This window comes from Macrobrachium rosenbergii, chromosome 7 (assembly GCF_040412425.1).
Source record: "Macrobrachium rosenbergii isolate ZJJX-2024 chromosome 7, ASM4041242v1, whole genome shotgun sequence".
In the NCBI taxonomy this organism is placed as follows: Eukaryota; Metazoa; Arthropoda; class Malacostraca; order Decapoda; family Palaemonidae; genus Macrobrachium; species Macrobrachium rosenbergii.
In genome coordinates this window covers 51587518-51607210 of record NC_089747.1, presented here as the reverse complement: position 1 = coordinate 51607210, position 19693 = coordinate 51587518, and the positions used below count along the sequence as shown (strand labels likewise).

The 19693-nt window shown below is 33.8% G+C and overlaps 1 pseudogene; it reads right to left on the bottom strand.

Annotated features, from left to right (window-relative positions):
- Window positions 1-16850, bottom strand: part of LOC136840427 (uncharacterized) — a 109122-nt pseudogene extending 92272 nt beyond the window's left edge.
- Between the last annotated feature and the right edge of the window lie 2843 nt (window positions 16851-19693).

The following is a 19693-nucleotide window of genomic DNA, read 5'->3' as shown; positions in this document are numbered from 1 at the left end:
AAAAATTATATTATGTATATATATATATATATATATATATATATATATATATATATATATATATATATATATATATATATATATACACACACACACAAATATAAACGTATAAGCTGTAATTTATTCGTTCGTCTCTCTGACTTTTAACGAATTCTGGTTTGACTCAGGGTAACTAGTAAGAATAAACTATTAAGATGATTAATGGAACAAAAATCATGAATTTGACAGCTTTTATAGTTGTCAAAAATATTGATGCAGTCTTGTTTGTATAAATAATTTTCCATTATTTCCTTTCTTGATGTAATTGTATTCCAGGCGTTTGAAACAATTTCTTTTTTATCTATTATGCTTTGATAAACCGCAGAACCAATGAAGATAATAATTTAATGGGATGTTTATTCGGGAAGAAGGTTAATAGTAAAGCCTTTTAATTCAGATAGATTTTGTATCTCTCTCACTTTTCAGTAAAGAATCTTCATTATTCAAACGACTTTCATCTACCTTTTTACACCAGCATGCCAACAAAAACAGGATTCGACAGATTAAAAACACACGTCATCTTTGTGTAAAAAAAGAAAAAAAGTTTTGCTCACTATTCCAGTGTTTCATTGAAGTAAAGTTATTTCGGGAATAAAGGAATGCTCTGAAAGGATTGAAAAAACAATTGACAGAATCTACAGCATCGGATTGCACTGTTTTATTGTTCTGCTTCCTTTATACTCTACCTCTATAATTTCCAAAATATAGTCAGTTGAAAGATTCTCTTCAAAAACAGGCATAAGTAATAAAATATTTCCATTCCAGTCCTCACAGCTTGTTTAAGTTCTACATGCCACTGACTTGCCAATATATGGTAGTTATGGTAGTTCATAATCTTTATATGGGATAATGTACATTTATTCATTGAGGCTTTCTATACTTATGAGAGTGAGTTGCGGTTAGCTTCTGAGTTATTACTAATCCTCATCAAATTCATAACTCATCAGAAGTATATATATATATATATATATATATAATATATATATATATATATATATATATATATATATATATATATATATATATATATATATATATATATATATGTGTATACATACATATATATATATATATATATATATATATATATATATATATATATATATATATATATATATATGACTATTTATCACATCACCGTGATTCATATACAATCAGAAAGCTACAAACGTCCTTTAATATCCAATTCGCTCTACCTCGGAAATAATATATTTTCATATATGTTACCGAAGGGGAATTTTTTAGTTGATAATAAGTCCACCGTCCCGTGGGGTCGAACCAGCGACGGACGAGGACTCAGGACTACAGGGACGCACTAACGCAGTCGGCCACAAGAGAGGTATAAGTGGATATCGTCTCCCATCAACTCACCTGTCGAACTCAGGTGTTTTGCATTTGGAGACGATATCCACCCACCTCTGCCATGTTGACCGTGTAGTGCGTTTGTCGCACGTAGCCATATTATGACTATTTATCACATCACCGTGATTCATATACAATCAGAAAGCTACAAACGTCCTTTAATATCCAATTCACTCTACCTCGGAAATAATATATTTTCATATATGTTACCGAAGGGGAATTTTTAGTTGATAATAAGTCCACCGTCCCGTGGGGTCGAACCAGCGACGGACGAGGACTCAGGACTACAGGGACGCACTAACGCAGTCGGCCACAAGAGAGGTATAAGTGGATATTGTCTCCCATCAACTCACCCGTCGAACTCAGGTGTTTTGCATTTTGGAGACGATATCCACCCACCTCTGCCATGTTGACGTGTAGTGCGTTTTGTCGCACGTAGCCATATTATGACTATTTATCACATCACCGTGATTCATATACAATCAGAAAGCTACAAACGTCCTTTAATATCCATTCGCTCTACCTCGGAAATAATATATTTTCATATATGTTACCGAAGGGGAATTTTTAGTTGATAATAAGTCCACCGTCCCGTGGGTCGAACCAGCGACGGACGAGGACTCAGGACTACAGGGACGCACTAATGCAGTCGGCCACAAGAGAGGTATAGTGGATATCGTCTCCCATCAACTCACCCGTCGCTGGTTCGACCCCACGGACGGTGGACTTATTATCAACTAAAAAATTCCTTCGGTAACATATATGAAAATATATTATTTCGAAGTAGAGCGAATTGATATTAAAGGACGTTTGTAGCTTTTTGATTGTATATGAATCACGTTGATGTGATAAATAGTCATAATATGGCTACGTGCGACAAACGCACTACACGGTCAACATGGCAGAGGTGGGTAGATATCGTCTCCAAATGCAAAACACCTGAGTGTGGCGCGCCGCGCGCGTCTGTACTTTCCCATCGCGTTTGTCGGAAATAGGTCTTTTAATGTAAAGAAATGGTTAACTAAACTATTGCATGAATTGTACCCGCAAATAGACATTCGAGTGGTATTTAAGCCAAAAATCTACTTTGCAAAAATTCTTAAGGTTCAAGGATGTGATACCAACTGGCCTGCAGTCATATGTTGTTTGTAAATACAAGTGTCGCCGCCGTAGTGCAATGTGCATCGGAAAATCAAAGCGGCAGTTCAGGGTTCGCATCTTCGAACATATTGGAAGATCTGTTAGGACGAATAGGGCATTAAGCAAACAATCATTTAGAGCCATTCGTGAACACGCTGAAGAATATGACCATCATATAAATTTATTCTTTTTCAGTCCTTTTGCAGGACCAACGAAATGGAGCTCGGAGTGGTAGAGTCTCTGTATGCCCTAAGACACTCCTTTTGTAATTACGAAAGGTCTGTTGAATTGCTGTTTTTAGACTTTTAACTTCTGCTCTTTTTGACAACAAACATTTTCTATTTGTATCTCTATATTTTAAGATTTTGCTGCATGTTTAGGTTATTACATCTTGTAGTATATAACTTGGTTTTACATTCTAACTTCATTGATTTTAAATGTAACGTATATTCCATTACATATTGCCCGATGACGGAGAAATGTAAATCTCCGAAACTAGTCGCAACTAATAAAGATGATCTTCTTTCAAGCCCTGCTTTTAATATTTATTATTCGTCTCCGATTTCCACGGAACTCTTCTATTGTTTATATATATATATATATATATATATATATATATATATATATATATATATATATATATATATATATATATATATATATATTAAGAAGGAGTCCAAAGAAGACGACAGTCAACAAAATAGTTGCATATTTATTGTAAGAAACGTTTAATGTTACTTAAACACATCATCGGTCTGTAAAATCGAAAATACATATTAATTCACTTAATTCAATTAAGCTAAATTAAAAACAGCAGTTACATTCTTTGGACCTGCTTGATGTTGTATACTTCCTGCCTGAATATATATATATATATATATATATATATATATATATATATATATATATATATATATATATATATATATATATATATATATATATATATATATAATATATATATATATATATATATATATATATATATATATATATATATATATATATATATATATATACATATATACATATATATAGATAAATAGATAGATAGATGGATAGATATGTGTGTGTGTGTAAATGTCATTTTTATCTATTTGCATGTTTTTATCTCCTTGCATGATGCATCTGAAGTACCGAGGCTTTTATATGTGCAATGTGTGTCACAGAGCATTATCCCGTTTACAAAGCGGAGACGTTTTTTAAAAGGAAATTCTTTCGCACGTTCTTTCATTTAAATATTTTCACGCTATCCGGGAAATAAGTTTGTTGATTCTTAGTTGGTTTACAGTTTATTTTATTACCTACACAAGTGAGTTTATGTTTTGGTTATGTCTCTTATATTAGGAACGATATCGTTTCCAATATGACAATTTCATCTATGTAATTTTGTGTTTTATTGTGTTTATATAGCAGTATATGGTTGTGGCCCAAAATAATTCTGTTGGTCCTACTGTAACGATACGATTTGGGAGTCTAGTTAATATCTTAGTCCAAACCTCTCTCTCTCTCTCTCTCTCTCTCTCTCTCTCTCTCTCTCTCTCTCTCTCTCTCTCTGTTCCTGAGTCAAACTGATTCATTGTGCTTGAGTACCATAAAAGACACTATACAGTATCTGTTTTGATTTCTCTATAAAAAAGTTTTGAACCTAATTTTCTTTATATCCAGTTTCATGGAGGTGAGAGAGAGAGAGAGAGAGAGAGAGAGAGAGAGAGAGAGAGAGAGAGAGAGAGAGAGAGAGAGAGAGAGTTACTCTAAAGCTTGGCTTGATTCGTTAAAAATGTCAATGTCAAGTTTTAATTGAGGACAGAGGAACGTCAGAACAAAAGAGGGAATCCTTCAAAAGTTCCAAATCCTTTAATGGAACGAGGCCCATTAACCTAAGATGGTTGATAATAATTGACTGGAAACCAATTTTAAACCAAGTAATTTTATATCTGAGTAGCACAGTATTATTGGGTAGGGATGTCGCAAAATCATTATCATAAAGGGATGAATGATTAAAAGTCCATCACAGGAGACAGCTAGTTAATTGTCAATTTCGTAAATGGAAATAGGAACGTATTCATAACGCTATTACAAAAACGCTATTATTAATTAGAAAAATATACACCTCTTATCATATAATGAAAAATATAGATTACATCTCCAAGGCTGCACTTTATTAAAAACGGGAATTGTGGAAAATAATCTCTGCCCTCCATTCAAATGGTCAGTTCAAGGACCTCGGAATTCCGGCGACGAAAAACTAATATTTTCCCGAAAGGTCCCGGGTCTGTTTTGGGTCACTAGGCCCATCCTTCTTCCTCCTCTGGCCTCCTTCTCTTCCTGCGGCAGACGCGAGATACAATGACATTCCTACATAAACTCTGGTCTCCAGACCCTGAACAACGACGCTCTCTTTTTCTAAACACTGGAACACGAAAATTTGCTGAAAGATAATATTTATGTGCGAGGCCCTCATGCCCTTGCTTGGCTCTCTCTCTCTCTCTCTCTCTCTCTCTCTCAAAGTTTTACAAACACACAAACACAACACACACACACACACACACACACACACACATATATATATATATATATATATATATATATATATATATATATATATATATATATATATATGTGTATGTGTATATATGTGTGTGTGTGTGTGTGTGTGTGTGTTTATATGTATACATAGTAAGACAACGGTTACAAGTACAAAAACAAGACAAATCATATACGGCAAAAATATCGTAACGAGGAGATTGCAGCTCACTGTAAAATATCTAAGGTATGATATAAATTTCTGCAGGAATCGAAATAGAAAATCCAAGACGGATTAAACATAATTAATTAGGGCTCTGGACTGGCCAATCAGCACCAAGCGGATGACGAATGGATGAAAATTAATGACCACTAAGCTATGTTCAGCTTAAAGTGACCCATAAACCTCATTTTTATATACAGGGACTTTATTCAACCTTTGCATTTTGTTCGTTATTGTATCATTTACTTAGTAAACTAAAAAGAGAAAAAACTCGATTGAGTTTGTAAACCCTACCGAATGAGAATGGCTCATAACTGATTTTTTTTCACCGGGAGTGAAATAAATTGGGAAAACCGGTCATCCTCAATGTAAACTCATTGATTACTCCCAACACATTCTACTTTGAATCGTTTTCGAATTGCAAGTTAACTATATTTTTCGGAACTCTCTCTCTCTCTCTCTAGCTACACGAAACTGAATCTCTCTCGTAAATTGTGCTCTACTCAGTTCGTTTTGGTACCCTAAATTCCCATTACTGTCTTTTCATCTCTATGAGCGTCCTCACTGTTTCTGGAAAACCCCCTCCCTCCTTCCGTAGGACATTTATTCGTGTGTCTTATTTCTCCATTAAAATGTCAGTCGACGACTCATTTTTTATTTGCCGACGTTTCATGATGCATTAATTCAGTATACTCACACGTAAGTAACTCGCATCTCAAAGGTCTTAGCTGGCTCCGAAGAAAAGGCTGCGCATTTTTCCTTTGCCCTGAGCCATTTTCCAGCTTGATTCTCTCTCTCTCTCTCTCTCTCTCTCTCTCTCTCTCTCTCTCTCTCTCTCTCTCTCTCTCTCTCTCTCTTATTCCTTATTTCATCAGGCCGATTTCCGGAGCTAAAACGCTAATTCAAGGAATTGTTAGGAAGTCCAGACAGGTGCTGAAATAAAAACAATCTTATGATATATATATATATATATATATATATATATATATATATATATATATATATATATATATATATATATATATATATATATATATATATATATATGTACTGTATATGAGAGAGAGAGACAGAGAGAGAGACAGAGAGCGAGAGAGCAACCCAAGACCTAGAGAAAACTCTCAAACACTGATTTTTTTTATTTACTCCTTTGCCAAACTGTCATGAAATATATGGGTACATGTGTGTACAAGTATCTTATTTCAGCGTCTCCATAATATAATGGTCACTGCACAAGTTTATGTATTCATCAATTTTTCTGACTGTCTGTCTTTCTGTCAGTCTTTCACACATCACTTCTCCCGCCCGTTTGACGAAACTGATAAGAGCATCAGCCAGATATCTCTATGTTCCCCCTCGCGCCGTTAAGCTTCTTGAAATGAGTTTTCCTGCCTTCATCAAAATTGCATTTGGGATCCGCCCTCTCCATTACCGTGTAGAGGGGGAAATGAAATCACTATTAGGACTGACTCGAGGGTCATTACTATTCCTGGTGTTTTAGGAAGTGGTCGAGCAAAATGCGCCAGGGGTGAACAGAAATGCAGCTATTGGTGTTACGCTAGTGTGAAGAAGAAACATTGCTGTTCAAATCTTGCTTTTCTTTTCTCAATCAACAGTTGTTATTTACGTTGCATTGCGTAGTGAAGGACTAGAGCATTTGCTCAGCAGCTTTTTCAAGAGTATTCTGATCTATAAACCGTAAATGAATTATGTTTATGTTGTCCTCCTCGAGAACGTTTCTGAATCAGTTCTCCTTCAAGTGGTGTTATCAACCTATAGTAGTTAATGGCCACAACTGGCGATTCCAACGACTGTCAGATGTAACCTCTGGCGTTCAAGTTCTTCGACATTTGTCCGTTTTTTCCGACCATTTGGAATTTTGCTTTAGAAATAACTCTTTCGTGATTACTCTTTGCAATCTTCTGATCACCTTTCATGCATAAAATTGATGTGGTAATAAACTTCAGCGTAATGAAAATTATGATATTTACCTTACCTCTCAAAGCATTCACCTTGTACTCAAGTATTCTCTTCTTTCTCTATTTCCTATTATCTTCTGCATACTTTTAAACACCGTATTCTTTGGAAATTTCAGTTTCAAGTCAGTGGCCCCTGTAGGCTTGCTCCATATGAATGGAGGTTACCTTTTGAATAATAATAATAATAATAATAATAATAATAATAATAATAATAATAATATTATTATTATTATTATTATTATTATTATTATTATTATTATTATTATTATTATTATTATTATTATTATTATATTGTTTCAGCACTGAATTCAACTCTTTGAATACCTGAGCCAATGTTTATACGATTTCAAATCTGTTCTAGATTATGATATGCATACTGTTGATTGCTACACCACAAACAAAAATAATCGAAAGTATATCTCCACGAGATTTTCCAGAAGTACTCATTTCAAGATCCCGGTTTTCGACAATTCACCTCGCGTAATATTTGCAGTGGCATGCGATGGGGTCCAGGCTTTCAGGAAGAAATGTGAATATATATATATGGTCATATATAATATATATATATATATATATATATATATATATATATATATATATATATATATATATATATATATATATATATATTATTTTTTTGTCTCATACACCGTGACATATATTCACAAACCTTGGGCTACAATTGTTATTTGACATCAAAATCACTCAACCTGAAATAAAAACCGAAGGGAATTTATAAGTGACAGGCGATCGGTCACCACGTGGACTCGAACCACCGTATGGTTGGGAACGACGACCTTTCAGTGACGCTACCACTCTGCTATTCAGTATTCAAAACGTTGCATTTTAGAGAAAAAAATCTTTCTTTAAACTAGTTGCTCTTTTCTCTTTTACCTTGTTCCATTCTTTTAAATAAATCTCATGAGACGATGCACTTGTCGTATGGGATCAGTGGTTTAGTTGACGAAGGGGTGATTGTAGGTTGGGGTTCCTACTACAAGTCCTATGGATGGTCCTTTTCTTCTCCTCTCTCCCTGCGCCTCTGGTGGTAATAACATTGTTATGTTAGCTTTTCGGTCGTTTGTCTGTAAATATTGCAGGTGTTCATCTAATACAATATTTACTGTAAATTTGCCAACAATTTTAGTTTTAACCATTCTTTTTATCTGGGTTACGAAACATTCATGGTTTTATTTTTCTGAAAAGTGTTTGATTTCGTAAATCTATTACATGATCTATGCATGAATCGATATGCAATATTCATAAAAAATTAAATAATAAAATACCGCGATTAAAACTTTCTGATTGGCAGCTGCATAGGTTAAGCATCTAAATGGGAAAATACTTTAAAGAAAATTTTGAAAACAAATAACTGAAAAATATTCCATTGAAAGACCAAGCCCCAATGGACTATCACTTTTACAATGAGAGACACATATATTGAGGGACATGTGCACACACTATATGTATATATATACATATATATATATATGTATATATATATATATATATATATATATATATATATATATATATATATATATATATATATATATATATATGTGTGTGTGTGTGTGTGTGTATGTGTGTGTGTGTGTGTGTGTGTTTGTGTGTGTATACAGTGTGTGCACATTTTCTCTCTCTCTCTCTCTCATCGTTCATTTCATCAAAACGGAGGTAGTTACCACGCCCTGCTGATTGATCCACTTGAACCTATTAATACTTTAAGGAGATTTGCTCTCTCTCTCCAAGTCAATGTTATTTAAGTGGGGCTTGTCCTTATTGTTAGGAATTCAGAAAGGGTGATAGATGAAGGTAATACTATTAAGATTTGACAGAAAATAAACTTGTAAGTGAGAGAGAGAGAGAGAGAGAGAGAGAGAGAGAGAGAGAGAGAGAGAGAGAGAGAGATTGTTTCAAATCTTTTAAATGAAGCAAAAATGACCTCAGAAAAGAATATTTTTGACGGACATATGAAAGACAATCATTTTAAACAACGGGGAACAAAAAGCGATAATTTTGTCCAGAAATCATTTATCTTTGACATATATTTTGCACTTTTTCTCTCTCTCTCTCTCTCTCTCTCTCTCTCTCTCTCTCTTACGTAAACAGAAGACTGTCTCCCTCATAAATCGCATATTCGAATACCTACCTTTTAGCGAGAAGAATGTCCCTTTCGTCCCACTGGTCATCAGAGCCTCTTATCGTTGGCCCTTCGCTTCCCCTCACAGGAATATTCGTGTGGGTCCTTTTCTCCTTATAGATGTCGGACTGAGGCAGCATCTTTTCGCTTTTTTACTTTAAGGTTCGTTATTTCGTTATATTTCACTCGGTGTGAACAAAGACTTTTCTAGCTCCCTTTTCCTGCTTCCGTAAATGTACCTGAGCGGTGTTCATTCTCACGTGTGACAGGCTTTTTGGAATAATGATGCTACTCACACACAAATGCTAGAAAAGTAAGAGGGACAAGTACAGTAAAAATAAGACCAAATACCAAAATAAAAAGGTCAAATATATCTGGCCAGGGCTTACATAATATACTTTAAAACAGACTTCCCCTGTGGAACAATTCCAGGTATTTGCATTTTTATAAAGATACCATATTTCCTTATCATCACCTAGAATGGTGTTTGGTTTCGTTAAAATTAATGTGTATATATATACATATAGGTATATGTATAATATTATATATATATATATATATATATATATATATATATATATATATATATATACATACACACACACACACTGATTATATATATATATATATATATATATATATATATATATATATATATATATATATATATATATATATATGCATATACATACACACACACACACACTGATTCTATAAAATAATTTAACTTTATACAGGGTGTAACACGAGTTTACGCAAATATTTTGGGAAATGAAGGAAAAAGTATTTCTGAGGAGGAAATGTTCTATAAACATAAGCATTTTAAGGTTTCGTTTGTCGGTGAGGGGAATTTTAAAATAACCGTTATCATTACCACTGATTTCATGCGATGGAGGCTGGTAAAGGGATGTCGGGGCAGCCTGGGGTGTGGGTGGGGGAGGGGTCACAGAGAAGGAGGATGGAACGATTAGGCCGATGTGAAAGAAGTACCTCCCAGTCAATTGTATTATTTAGATTCTGAAGAAAAAAAATGCATGTATCATTTGATCCCTTTCTCTCCCTATCAGTGGTATTCACTGGACACCGATATAAAACAAAAAGAAAAGTAAGTCTAATCGAATCTCCCCTCCATCAAAGGTAGACTTATTCACTACATACCTATCAAAGATTTCAAATGTATTTAAAAATCTCTCCCTCTCCATCTAAAGTATAATCATCAGACACCAGTCATAAGCGTAGACCTATCCATGAGTCCTGGTTCAACAATTCCGTGACGAGGCAGCAAGACAGACCACACTACAATTCAACGATCACAAATGAATGTTCCTCAGCAACATTTACACTACTTACTTGATACGTAAAGCCATACGTTAACGCTGTTAACTAATCGTTGATATTATTTTACTTAAAAGGAAAAGTATCATAATTAAAAGACTATCAACCCACTTGCCTTATTCACTTCATCCTCCCCAACCCCCACATCCCAGGCTACTCCGACCACCTCCCTTTACCAGTCTCCACCGCATGAAAGCAGCGCTAATGATAACGGTTATTTTCAAATTCTCCTCACCGACAAACGAAGCCTTAAAATGCTTATGTTTATAGAACATTTTCTGCTCAGAATTACTTTTTCTTTCATTTCCCAAAATATTTGCATAAACTCCTGTTACACCTTGTGTGTGTGTGTGTGTGAACCACACATATATATATATATATATATATATATATATATATATATATATATATATATATATATATATATATATATATATATATATATATATATATATATAGTCTATGTGTGTTGTTTGCGATATGTAGGACCATGATTTTTTTTGACCGGCATGCCGCCACGAGTTGACCCAGCTACAGATGGGTATCAACAAGCTGCTGAGTCAAGGAAATAGGCACTGAGGTTTGGAGCCCTTACGTACTTGAGGTGGGAAAATATTTGAACGAAAAAAGCATGAAATCGTTTACAATTTGTAAGCTGCAGTGTGCTTTCTCGGCATTGAATGTTCCATAATAATATAGGTGTGATATATATATATATATATATATATATATATATATATATATATATATATATATATATATATATATATATATATATATATATATATATATATATATATATATATATATATATATATATATATATATATACATATATATTGTTATAGTTTTACGCTGGAGTCTTCCTAGATCAATGAGGTATACTAGGATGATATGCAATTTACCGTAAGTACTACAAAAATCTGGACTCTGGCCTTGAGGTCTCGCTAAAATTATATACAACAAAATATGGCTGAGGGACTACTTCAAGAGATGAGTGATTAGAAAAACTCTGAGGTTTAACTTAATTAATTATATTTACAAAAGGAAACACATTAGCAGAATGGTAGCATAATTCTGGTGTAATAAGATGAAGAGTAAATGACTGGGGATTTGCAGGGGGAAACACAATGGGATGCCCACTTCAAAGGGCGTTGAACACGATGTAGTGGGGACCACTACGCACACAAAATGATGCACAGATCCACAGCTGACTAACTCCTAATCTGTAATTGAAACTCTTATGGTTATTCAACCAAAACTAGCACTGTACTGAAGGAATCAAGGAATTGCATAGAAGATGCCCAGACTGAACTTGAATCCCATAGCTCGAATATTGCACAATTACGTTAAACTTCTTGTCAGTGCTTTACAAATTAAACAGCACAAAATATAAAAAGCAATACAGGTAGGGATATCGCATTATGAAAAGAAAAGCAGAAAATTATTGGACGAATAGGGACATGCCTGATGAAAATAACCTTAAATCCAGTACTTTGCATTAATAAGGAGATGAAGTTTTCTTCTTGTGGGGGCCAGTGAGAGGGAGGGCAAGTGAATAATTCCACAGTAAAAGTTACTTTGGTTACTGCCAGCCACGTGTTAGAAATAGGCAGTTTAATGGAGCAAGGGACAGGACATCCGTCCTAGGGCAGTATCTGAGCAATTCTAAGACCGAGAGTCTCTCACCAAGAACCTTTATAACTTTCAGGAATTATGATTTTTTCTCCTCCTAGATGGCACTGCGATCATTCTGCCTGCATGGCAGATACGGGCAGCATGGCTGCAGTTTCAAGATGGCAGAATGCACATTTCAGCCCACCAGCTGACCTGCCTCGAGAAACGATTAGCTCCGACCAGGACAACACCTGGAATTTAAGGAATTTCGGCACCACTTGAACAGGAAAAATCAAGTAGTTTCCCCCAAAGCAGTTGTGAGAGAGATTTTATAGAGGTGAATTCGCCTACAGTGAATGATACTAAATTAAATGAATTAGTTGCTTAGTCCTTGTTTCATTTGACTTATTGACTGGAAGATGGAGTATCAGAGGATACACTTCACAACTTATATATATATACCATATATATATATATATATATATATATATATATATATATATATATATATATATATATATATATATATATATATATATATATATATATATATATATATACAGTGAATGATACTAAATTAAATGAATTAGTTGCTTAGTCCTTGTTTCATTTGACTTATTGACTGGAAGATGGAGTATCAGAGGATATACTTACAACTTATATATATATATATATATATATGTATATATATATATATATATATATATATATATATATATATATATATATATATATATATATAGAGAGAGAGAGAGAGAGAGAGAGAGAGAGAGAGAGAGAGAGAGAACTTTCCCTCTCTGACCTTTGTTAAAAATGTATTGTTTTGGGGGGAAAAGCTTAAAAAACCGAATAAAAGGGGAAACCTTTATAAAAACACAATGTTTCTACAAACGGGACCTGTACAGATTAACCGACAAATGATTTCTGAAGCGAGGCCTGATGCTCACGAAAATATTTGTTGCTGATGAGCCTTGACACCAAAGGTTGTAAATGAGGGCGAAATGCTCTAAAAGCAATACTAAATTCCTTGGACATAACTGAGACGGAACTCTGTCAAATTTATCAACAGTGAATTTGTCTCCATGTGCGGAGTTGAATTTAACAATAAAAACGGAATATAATGTTTGGGTTAATGTTTTCCATGAACCAATTAATGATAAGTGACAGGTTATATTCCGATTCAGTACAATTGAACATTCACACTGAGTGTCTATATGTAAAAAGTTTCCATTTAATCTTTAGTTTTCCGTCTGTTGATGATAATATAAATATAAAAAACCAAGCTAGATGTATTACCCCTTCTCTCTACAACTATTTCAGGCATATTCTATACGTACAAGTACTAATGAACAAATTTCAACTCGACTAAGATTTCAATTATTATTATTGAACCTGAGTAAGCATATCTGAACAAAACTTCAGATATTAAATAGACAGTGTGATTGACATTTCCCAAAATTATGAGGGAGCAGAATCTTTCCTCGCCATATTTCCCTGCAAATATTTTCAACAACACGACCCAAGTGTTAGGTTACGAATGTTATTGCAGCCATGGGGAGACTGTCTGCTAGAACGAAGCAGGAGAACTTGTACAGGACGCACTAAAAAAAACACGTCAGGATTCTTGCTAGGAACACTGAAGTAAGCTTTGGAAAATATACGTTCCACAATTCTCTCTCTCTCTAATCTCTCTCTCTCTATATATCAATATATATATATATATATATATATATATATATATATATATATATATATATATATATATATATATATATATGTATATATATATGTGTGTGTGTGTGTGTATAAATATATATATACATATATATATATATATATATATATATGTATATATATATATATGTGTGTGTGTGTGTATAAATATATATATACATATATATATATATATACAGGCAGTCCCCAGGTTTACGACAGGGGTTCCGTTCTTATGCCGCGTGAAGGTTAAGCCAAAATCGTTGTAAACCGAAAAATCGTCGAAAATCATTAAAAATCCTAAGAAAACCAAAATTTAATGCTCTGGGAGTATTGAAAATGATGTAAACTGCATTTTACTGAGATTTTCATAAAAAAACTCCAAATTTTGATTATTCTGCCGTTTTGGAGCCTTATTTCTTCCGTTGGATTGGTGTACGACACGTCGTAACCCTGGAACATGCGTCGTAAACCGGGAAATAATTTCTAATGAATATATCTGAAAAGCGTAGAACCTCGAACGGTGAAGCCGGACCCGTCATGTAAACGGGGACTGCTGAGATATATATATATATATATATATATATATATATATATATATATATATATATATATATATATATATATATATATATATATTCCTCAAATGTTAAGTAACAAATACCTTTAATATATGTATATGTGTAAGGAGCAGAAAGGATAAAGGCCAAGAAGGTGTGGGAACATCCTTAAGAATTCACATAAGTTAGAATCTTCTGCCAACAGTCTCAGAGAACAAAGAAGGATGTCTGCAAGACGAAAATTGTAATAAAAAAAATGTAATCGACAAAGAAAACCCAAGAATCAAGTTGGGAAAAAGATCTACTTGAGGAGAGAGACCCCACCCACCACTGTCGCCATTTCAGGAGTAAATTTATGGCTGATCAAAGAACACACACCACATTCCTTTCTTCGCAGACCAAGCTGGGAAGAATTTTCGAGGCTCTGATGGGCCACTATGAGCGAGCTTCATCTTTTCTTCCTTAAAGACAAACTGTCACTGACGATTTCATTGAAAATCTTTGTTTCGGGATCTCTCGGAGATTTAGGTTCAATGGATGGCGCCCATCTTAATAGAATCTTTCCCGATGTTTATGCTTTTTTACATGCGTTTATTGTCCCATAGGGACTGGATATAAATATATATATATATATATATATATATATATATATATATATATATATATATATATATATATATATATATATATATATATATATATATATATATATAATATAATTCCCAGTGCATAACGCATTTTTTTTGCATAATGATAATTTTTATAATGGGAATTAATCATGTACTTAATAGATCTGAATGAGTAGAATTATTCATTATCTCGTCAGGGCGAAAATGGGTTGAAGCCAATGTGCGCCGCTGAAAGTAGAATTAGAATTCGGGCGAATTTCTTTCATCATCATCATTTCTGGCAGATATTGATCAGAGAACTGGGAAAACAGGACACATTTTCTCTCACCAAAGAATTCTTTGTGATTTGAATGTCGGACATCATTGGCTATCTCACTTTCCCCTTGGTTATCTTATTGGAGTTTTCCCTCGCCCCCCCAACAAAAATATTTAGGTTCAGTTCAAAGTCAGTCAACTGTTCTTTTTATCGTCATGTTTATTGCTATTTTACCTATATCCCCTCTATGTTCTTACAAAGGACTCAACCGCTTCAGTAAATTTTATTTAGATATAACAGTCAATCAGTTAACTGAAAAAAAACTTAGTTTAGAAATTACTGTAAGGTTGGTCAATACATGCTACGACCGTTGTTACATCCCGTAAGAGACAAAGAAATAATAATAATAATAATAATAATAATAATAATAATAATAATAATAATAATAATAATAATAATAATAATAATAATAATAATACTGGGTTAAAATAACTAAATCTCTATATATTCTTATTGCTAGAAATTTCCATTGACATAAAATATGAGACGCTACTAAAGATTTTTTCTGTCGAATATCTTCAAGGAAGAAAATATTTACGCATTTATCAATATCCTGGTGAAATAAACTTCTTAATATTTCCTCTAGAAATTCAAGCATTACATAATTTAATTATTTCTGTCCGTGAAATACATATAAACTTATATTATTTTTTCCATTTCTTTCGATATCGCTCTCTTAAATGCAAATACGTACACATACATATTAATTACGTAAACATACTGTTTTAAAAGGTCATATTTATATATTCATAACTTGGTACACATATATATTTAAACACATACGTATCTATGCATATACGCATACACATTTATACATAAACATATATTTATACATACACACATACACATTTATACATGTACAAATCTTTTTAAAAGCAAAGTAACCTCATACCAGGCTTCTCTCTTCTCTCTCTCTCTCTCTCTCTCTCTCTCTCTCTCTCTCTCTCTCTCTCTCTCTCTGTACATGCCTGCATAGTGTACACACATGCAAAAGTAATAAAACTGATACCATATATATATTTACTATTTTCCAATAAAACGGATAACAGATTACACATATTCTTGGCACCGAGCAAGAGTAAAAATAGGTAATCATTTATACCAGACATTTTTTTCCTGAAACTTGGAAAGGGCCATTTGCATCTTCAGCGGGAGAGACGTTTTGATGACTTACATCTCCGGAAAGTTTGTAAATCCGATGTTTTCTGTTCATCCCCTCGATGCATTTCAGCGATCTCTATACCCGTTATATTTTCATGCATCTCCATTGATTCGTTTCTCTTTCCCCAATAGGAAGGAAGGAAGGAATGAAGGAAGAGTCCTTTCGGGACGTGAACTTGGAATCCTTTGAATTTCTTTGCGATAGAAAACCCCATCTCCTAATTTTCGTCCCTTGCAGCTCGGGTCCCTTAAATCTTCCAAGAACTGGGATTCGTCGTTCGGGATAAGGCTTTTGATCAAGTCTCCTGATGTCTGGTTTCCCTATCATTCGAAATAATGATGACTGTCATATCTTTAGCAACACAGCGTGATGTTAAAATTGTAATATTCCACAAAGTACTTCACAAACATAACATTTATATTTCTATCTATTTATCTATTAATTTATTACTTCATTATTTTTTTTTCATTCCTAATAACCGATCTCTTCTCTCTGCATTTCAACTTACTTTCTATTACTTCTTACAAATGAACACCATATTCTTTCGAAACTTGAATTTCAAGTCAGTGGCCCCTGTAGGCTTGTTCCATATGAACGGGGTTCATCTTTTTATAATAATAATAATAATAATAATAATAATAATAATAATAATAATAATAATAATAATAATAATAAAAACTGCATACCTGTAGTACTATATGACAAGCTTCGAAACCAGTTTCAATTCTTCCCCCCTATGCTAAAAGACAATAACAATTCTGACCTCGCTTCAGCTCAGTAAATGAATGACAAGTGGCATTGATTCATATACCGGCACAAAACAACATGCTTATTTTCAACGCTTCCAATCGAACATTGTTAAAAAGCATTTCCAATACTGATACTTTTTGGGGTGTTTAAGTTTACTGTTCTACCAGGATATCGTTGTCTTTCTGTGTTCCACTTTGCGTACAGTGGCAAATATTTTACAGTGGCTATTCATCCATTTATTCTCAAAAGAATAAATGTCAGTTTCTATTTTGCTTTTCTATATACAGCAATTTACTGTTAGTAACTCACTGTTTATAATTACCGGTTAATAGATCGTAATCTCTCTCTCTCTCTCTCTTTCTCTCTCGCTCTCTCTCTCTCTCTCTCTCTCTCTCTCTCTCACACACACACACACACAAGAAGACCTCATGCAATTGAGCTTTTTCCATCCCCTCATAAAATACCACGCTTGTTGTTCAAGTACGAAGTTAGTGACTCGCAAAACGATTCTATAACCAGTTTAAATATTATAATGATGGCAAAGAAAGCGAGAGTAGTCGTTTGTATAGTTACAACAGCCTGATATGTTGATGCAAAGGAACTGAAAGCTTTCGCAAACAACAGGGAACAACGCCAAATCACCACAAGATCTTTGAAAGCTATCAAACGACTCGTCTTCAAATCTTCGCTAGTGGCGATGGCAGAAGCAGAGTCAGGATCAGTAATTTGCGTCGCAGTAATTTCAACGTAGATTGCACGGAGGAATCTTCTTGTTAGCATTATTACTGTGAGTTCATTTATAATAAAAATGTTATCTATGCTGACCAAGACGAAAAAGCCGTTATCTTGGTGATCAGCCTTCCACTTAATAGAATGTCCCTATGTGAAAGGGAAGTCGGCTCAAAGATTCGTTTAATCGCCTTTGTGAGAAGACCACAAAATTTCGCAGTCTTAATTTCCTCTGGATATGTCCCAGTTCCTCGCGTGGTTTAAGGCGTCGTTTGTCCTCCCGAAAGAATATTAGCCGGACAATTTTTGCAGACTTTCCTCTTGAATGTGTTTTATTAGCGAGTGCTAGTTAGTGACTGACAGACACATATTGCATAAAGTGGTAATTAGCCAGACAATGTTTACTTATGTTGTTCCAGAATGCATTTTATAAGCGAAGGACAGTTTGTGACTCAGACAGACAACAAAAAATAACAGAAAGGGCCTTTGTTGCTTTGGGGAGGGAGAACATCAGAAAGTGTGCCTGTAATGGGGAATGAGCCTGCTGGTATTCTGGTGGCACCATAGTTAGGATAAAAAAAAAATCTCGTGGAAAAACTATACATAAACAAATACACACCTACAATTTTTTTTTTTACCCAGTTTCGCAGGTCACCAAAACATTGTAATGTTATTTACTTTAACATGAGATGAAAACCACCAAAAATGGCGGTACCTGGGAACTTACATAGACAGCATATCGCTCGTTGGTTTGCCCATGCGTCGGTGTGAAGGAACGTTATGCTAAGTTGACGAAATACAATCAGAACGGAGAACCTTTGATGATGACGATATTGGGCATATCACGAAGCCTAGATTGCTTTGGGAAATATCAAGAACTCGCTTTCAAACGCAGAATTTCTAGTTTAGCCATTATTATTAGTTTTCCTGTATTCCAAGGAAAGTTACATACTCTGAGTAGTTGTCTTGACTTCTAAATAAGTACAGATAATGAACTATTGCAAAACATTCTAATCATAAAATATTTTTATATATAAATGAAGCTACATTTGCTCCTGATTTCTGTAAAATGATTTAAATGACACCTACATATTAAAACGAGTAAGGATTCAACATCTAACATCACCTTAATCACGTCTGAATAAAAACTGCAAGATACCAATGAGTTCAGTAAGTCTTATTAATTAATGGGAAATATTAATGTTACGCTGTTTTTTGAGGTCATTAACATCTGGACATGTAATTTGTTCTTTATTTCTTAAAAACGTTATCCTGCATCGATAATACAATCCTTTGCTAATTAGCATCCCTTCCTCATTATCACCTAAGTCGTTATGCTTTTGTCTCATGATAATGAGTTTCCTTTAGATTAATAATTTCATTTTCATCAGTTCACTTCGCTTAATGCCTGACAACTTTCACGCGAAATTTTATGAAGAGCAAATTGTATTTATTTGGTTGCTTTGCGCT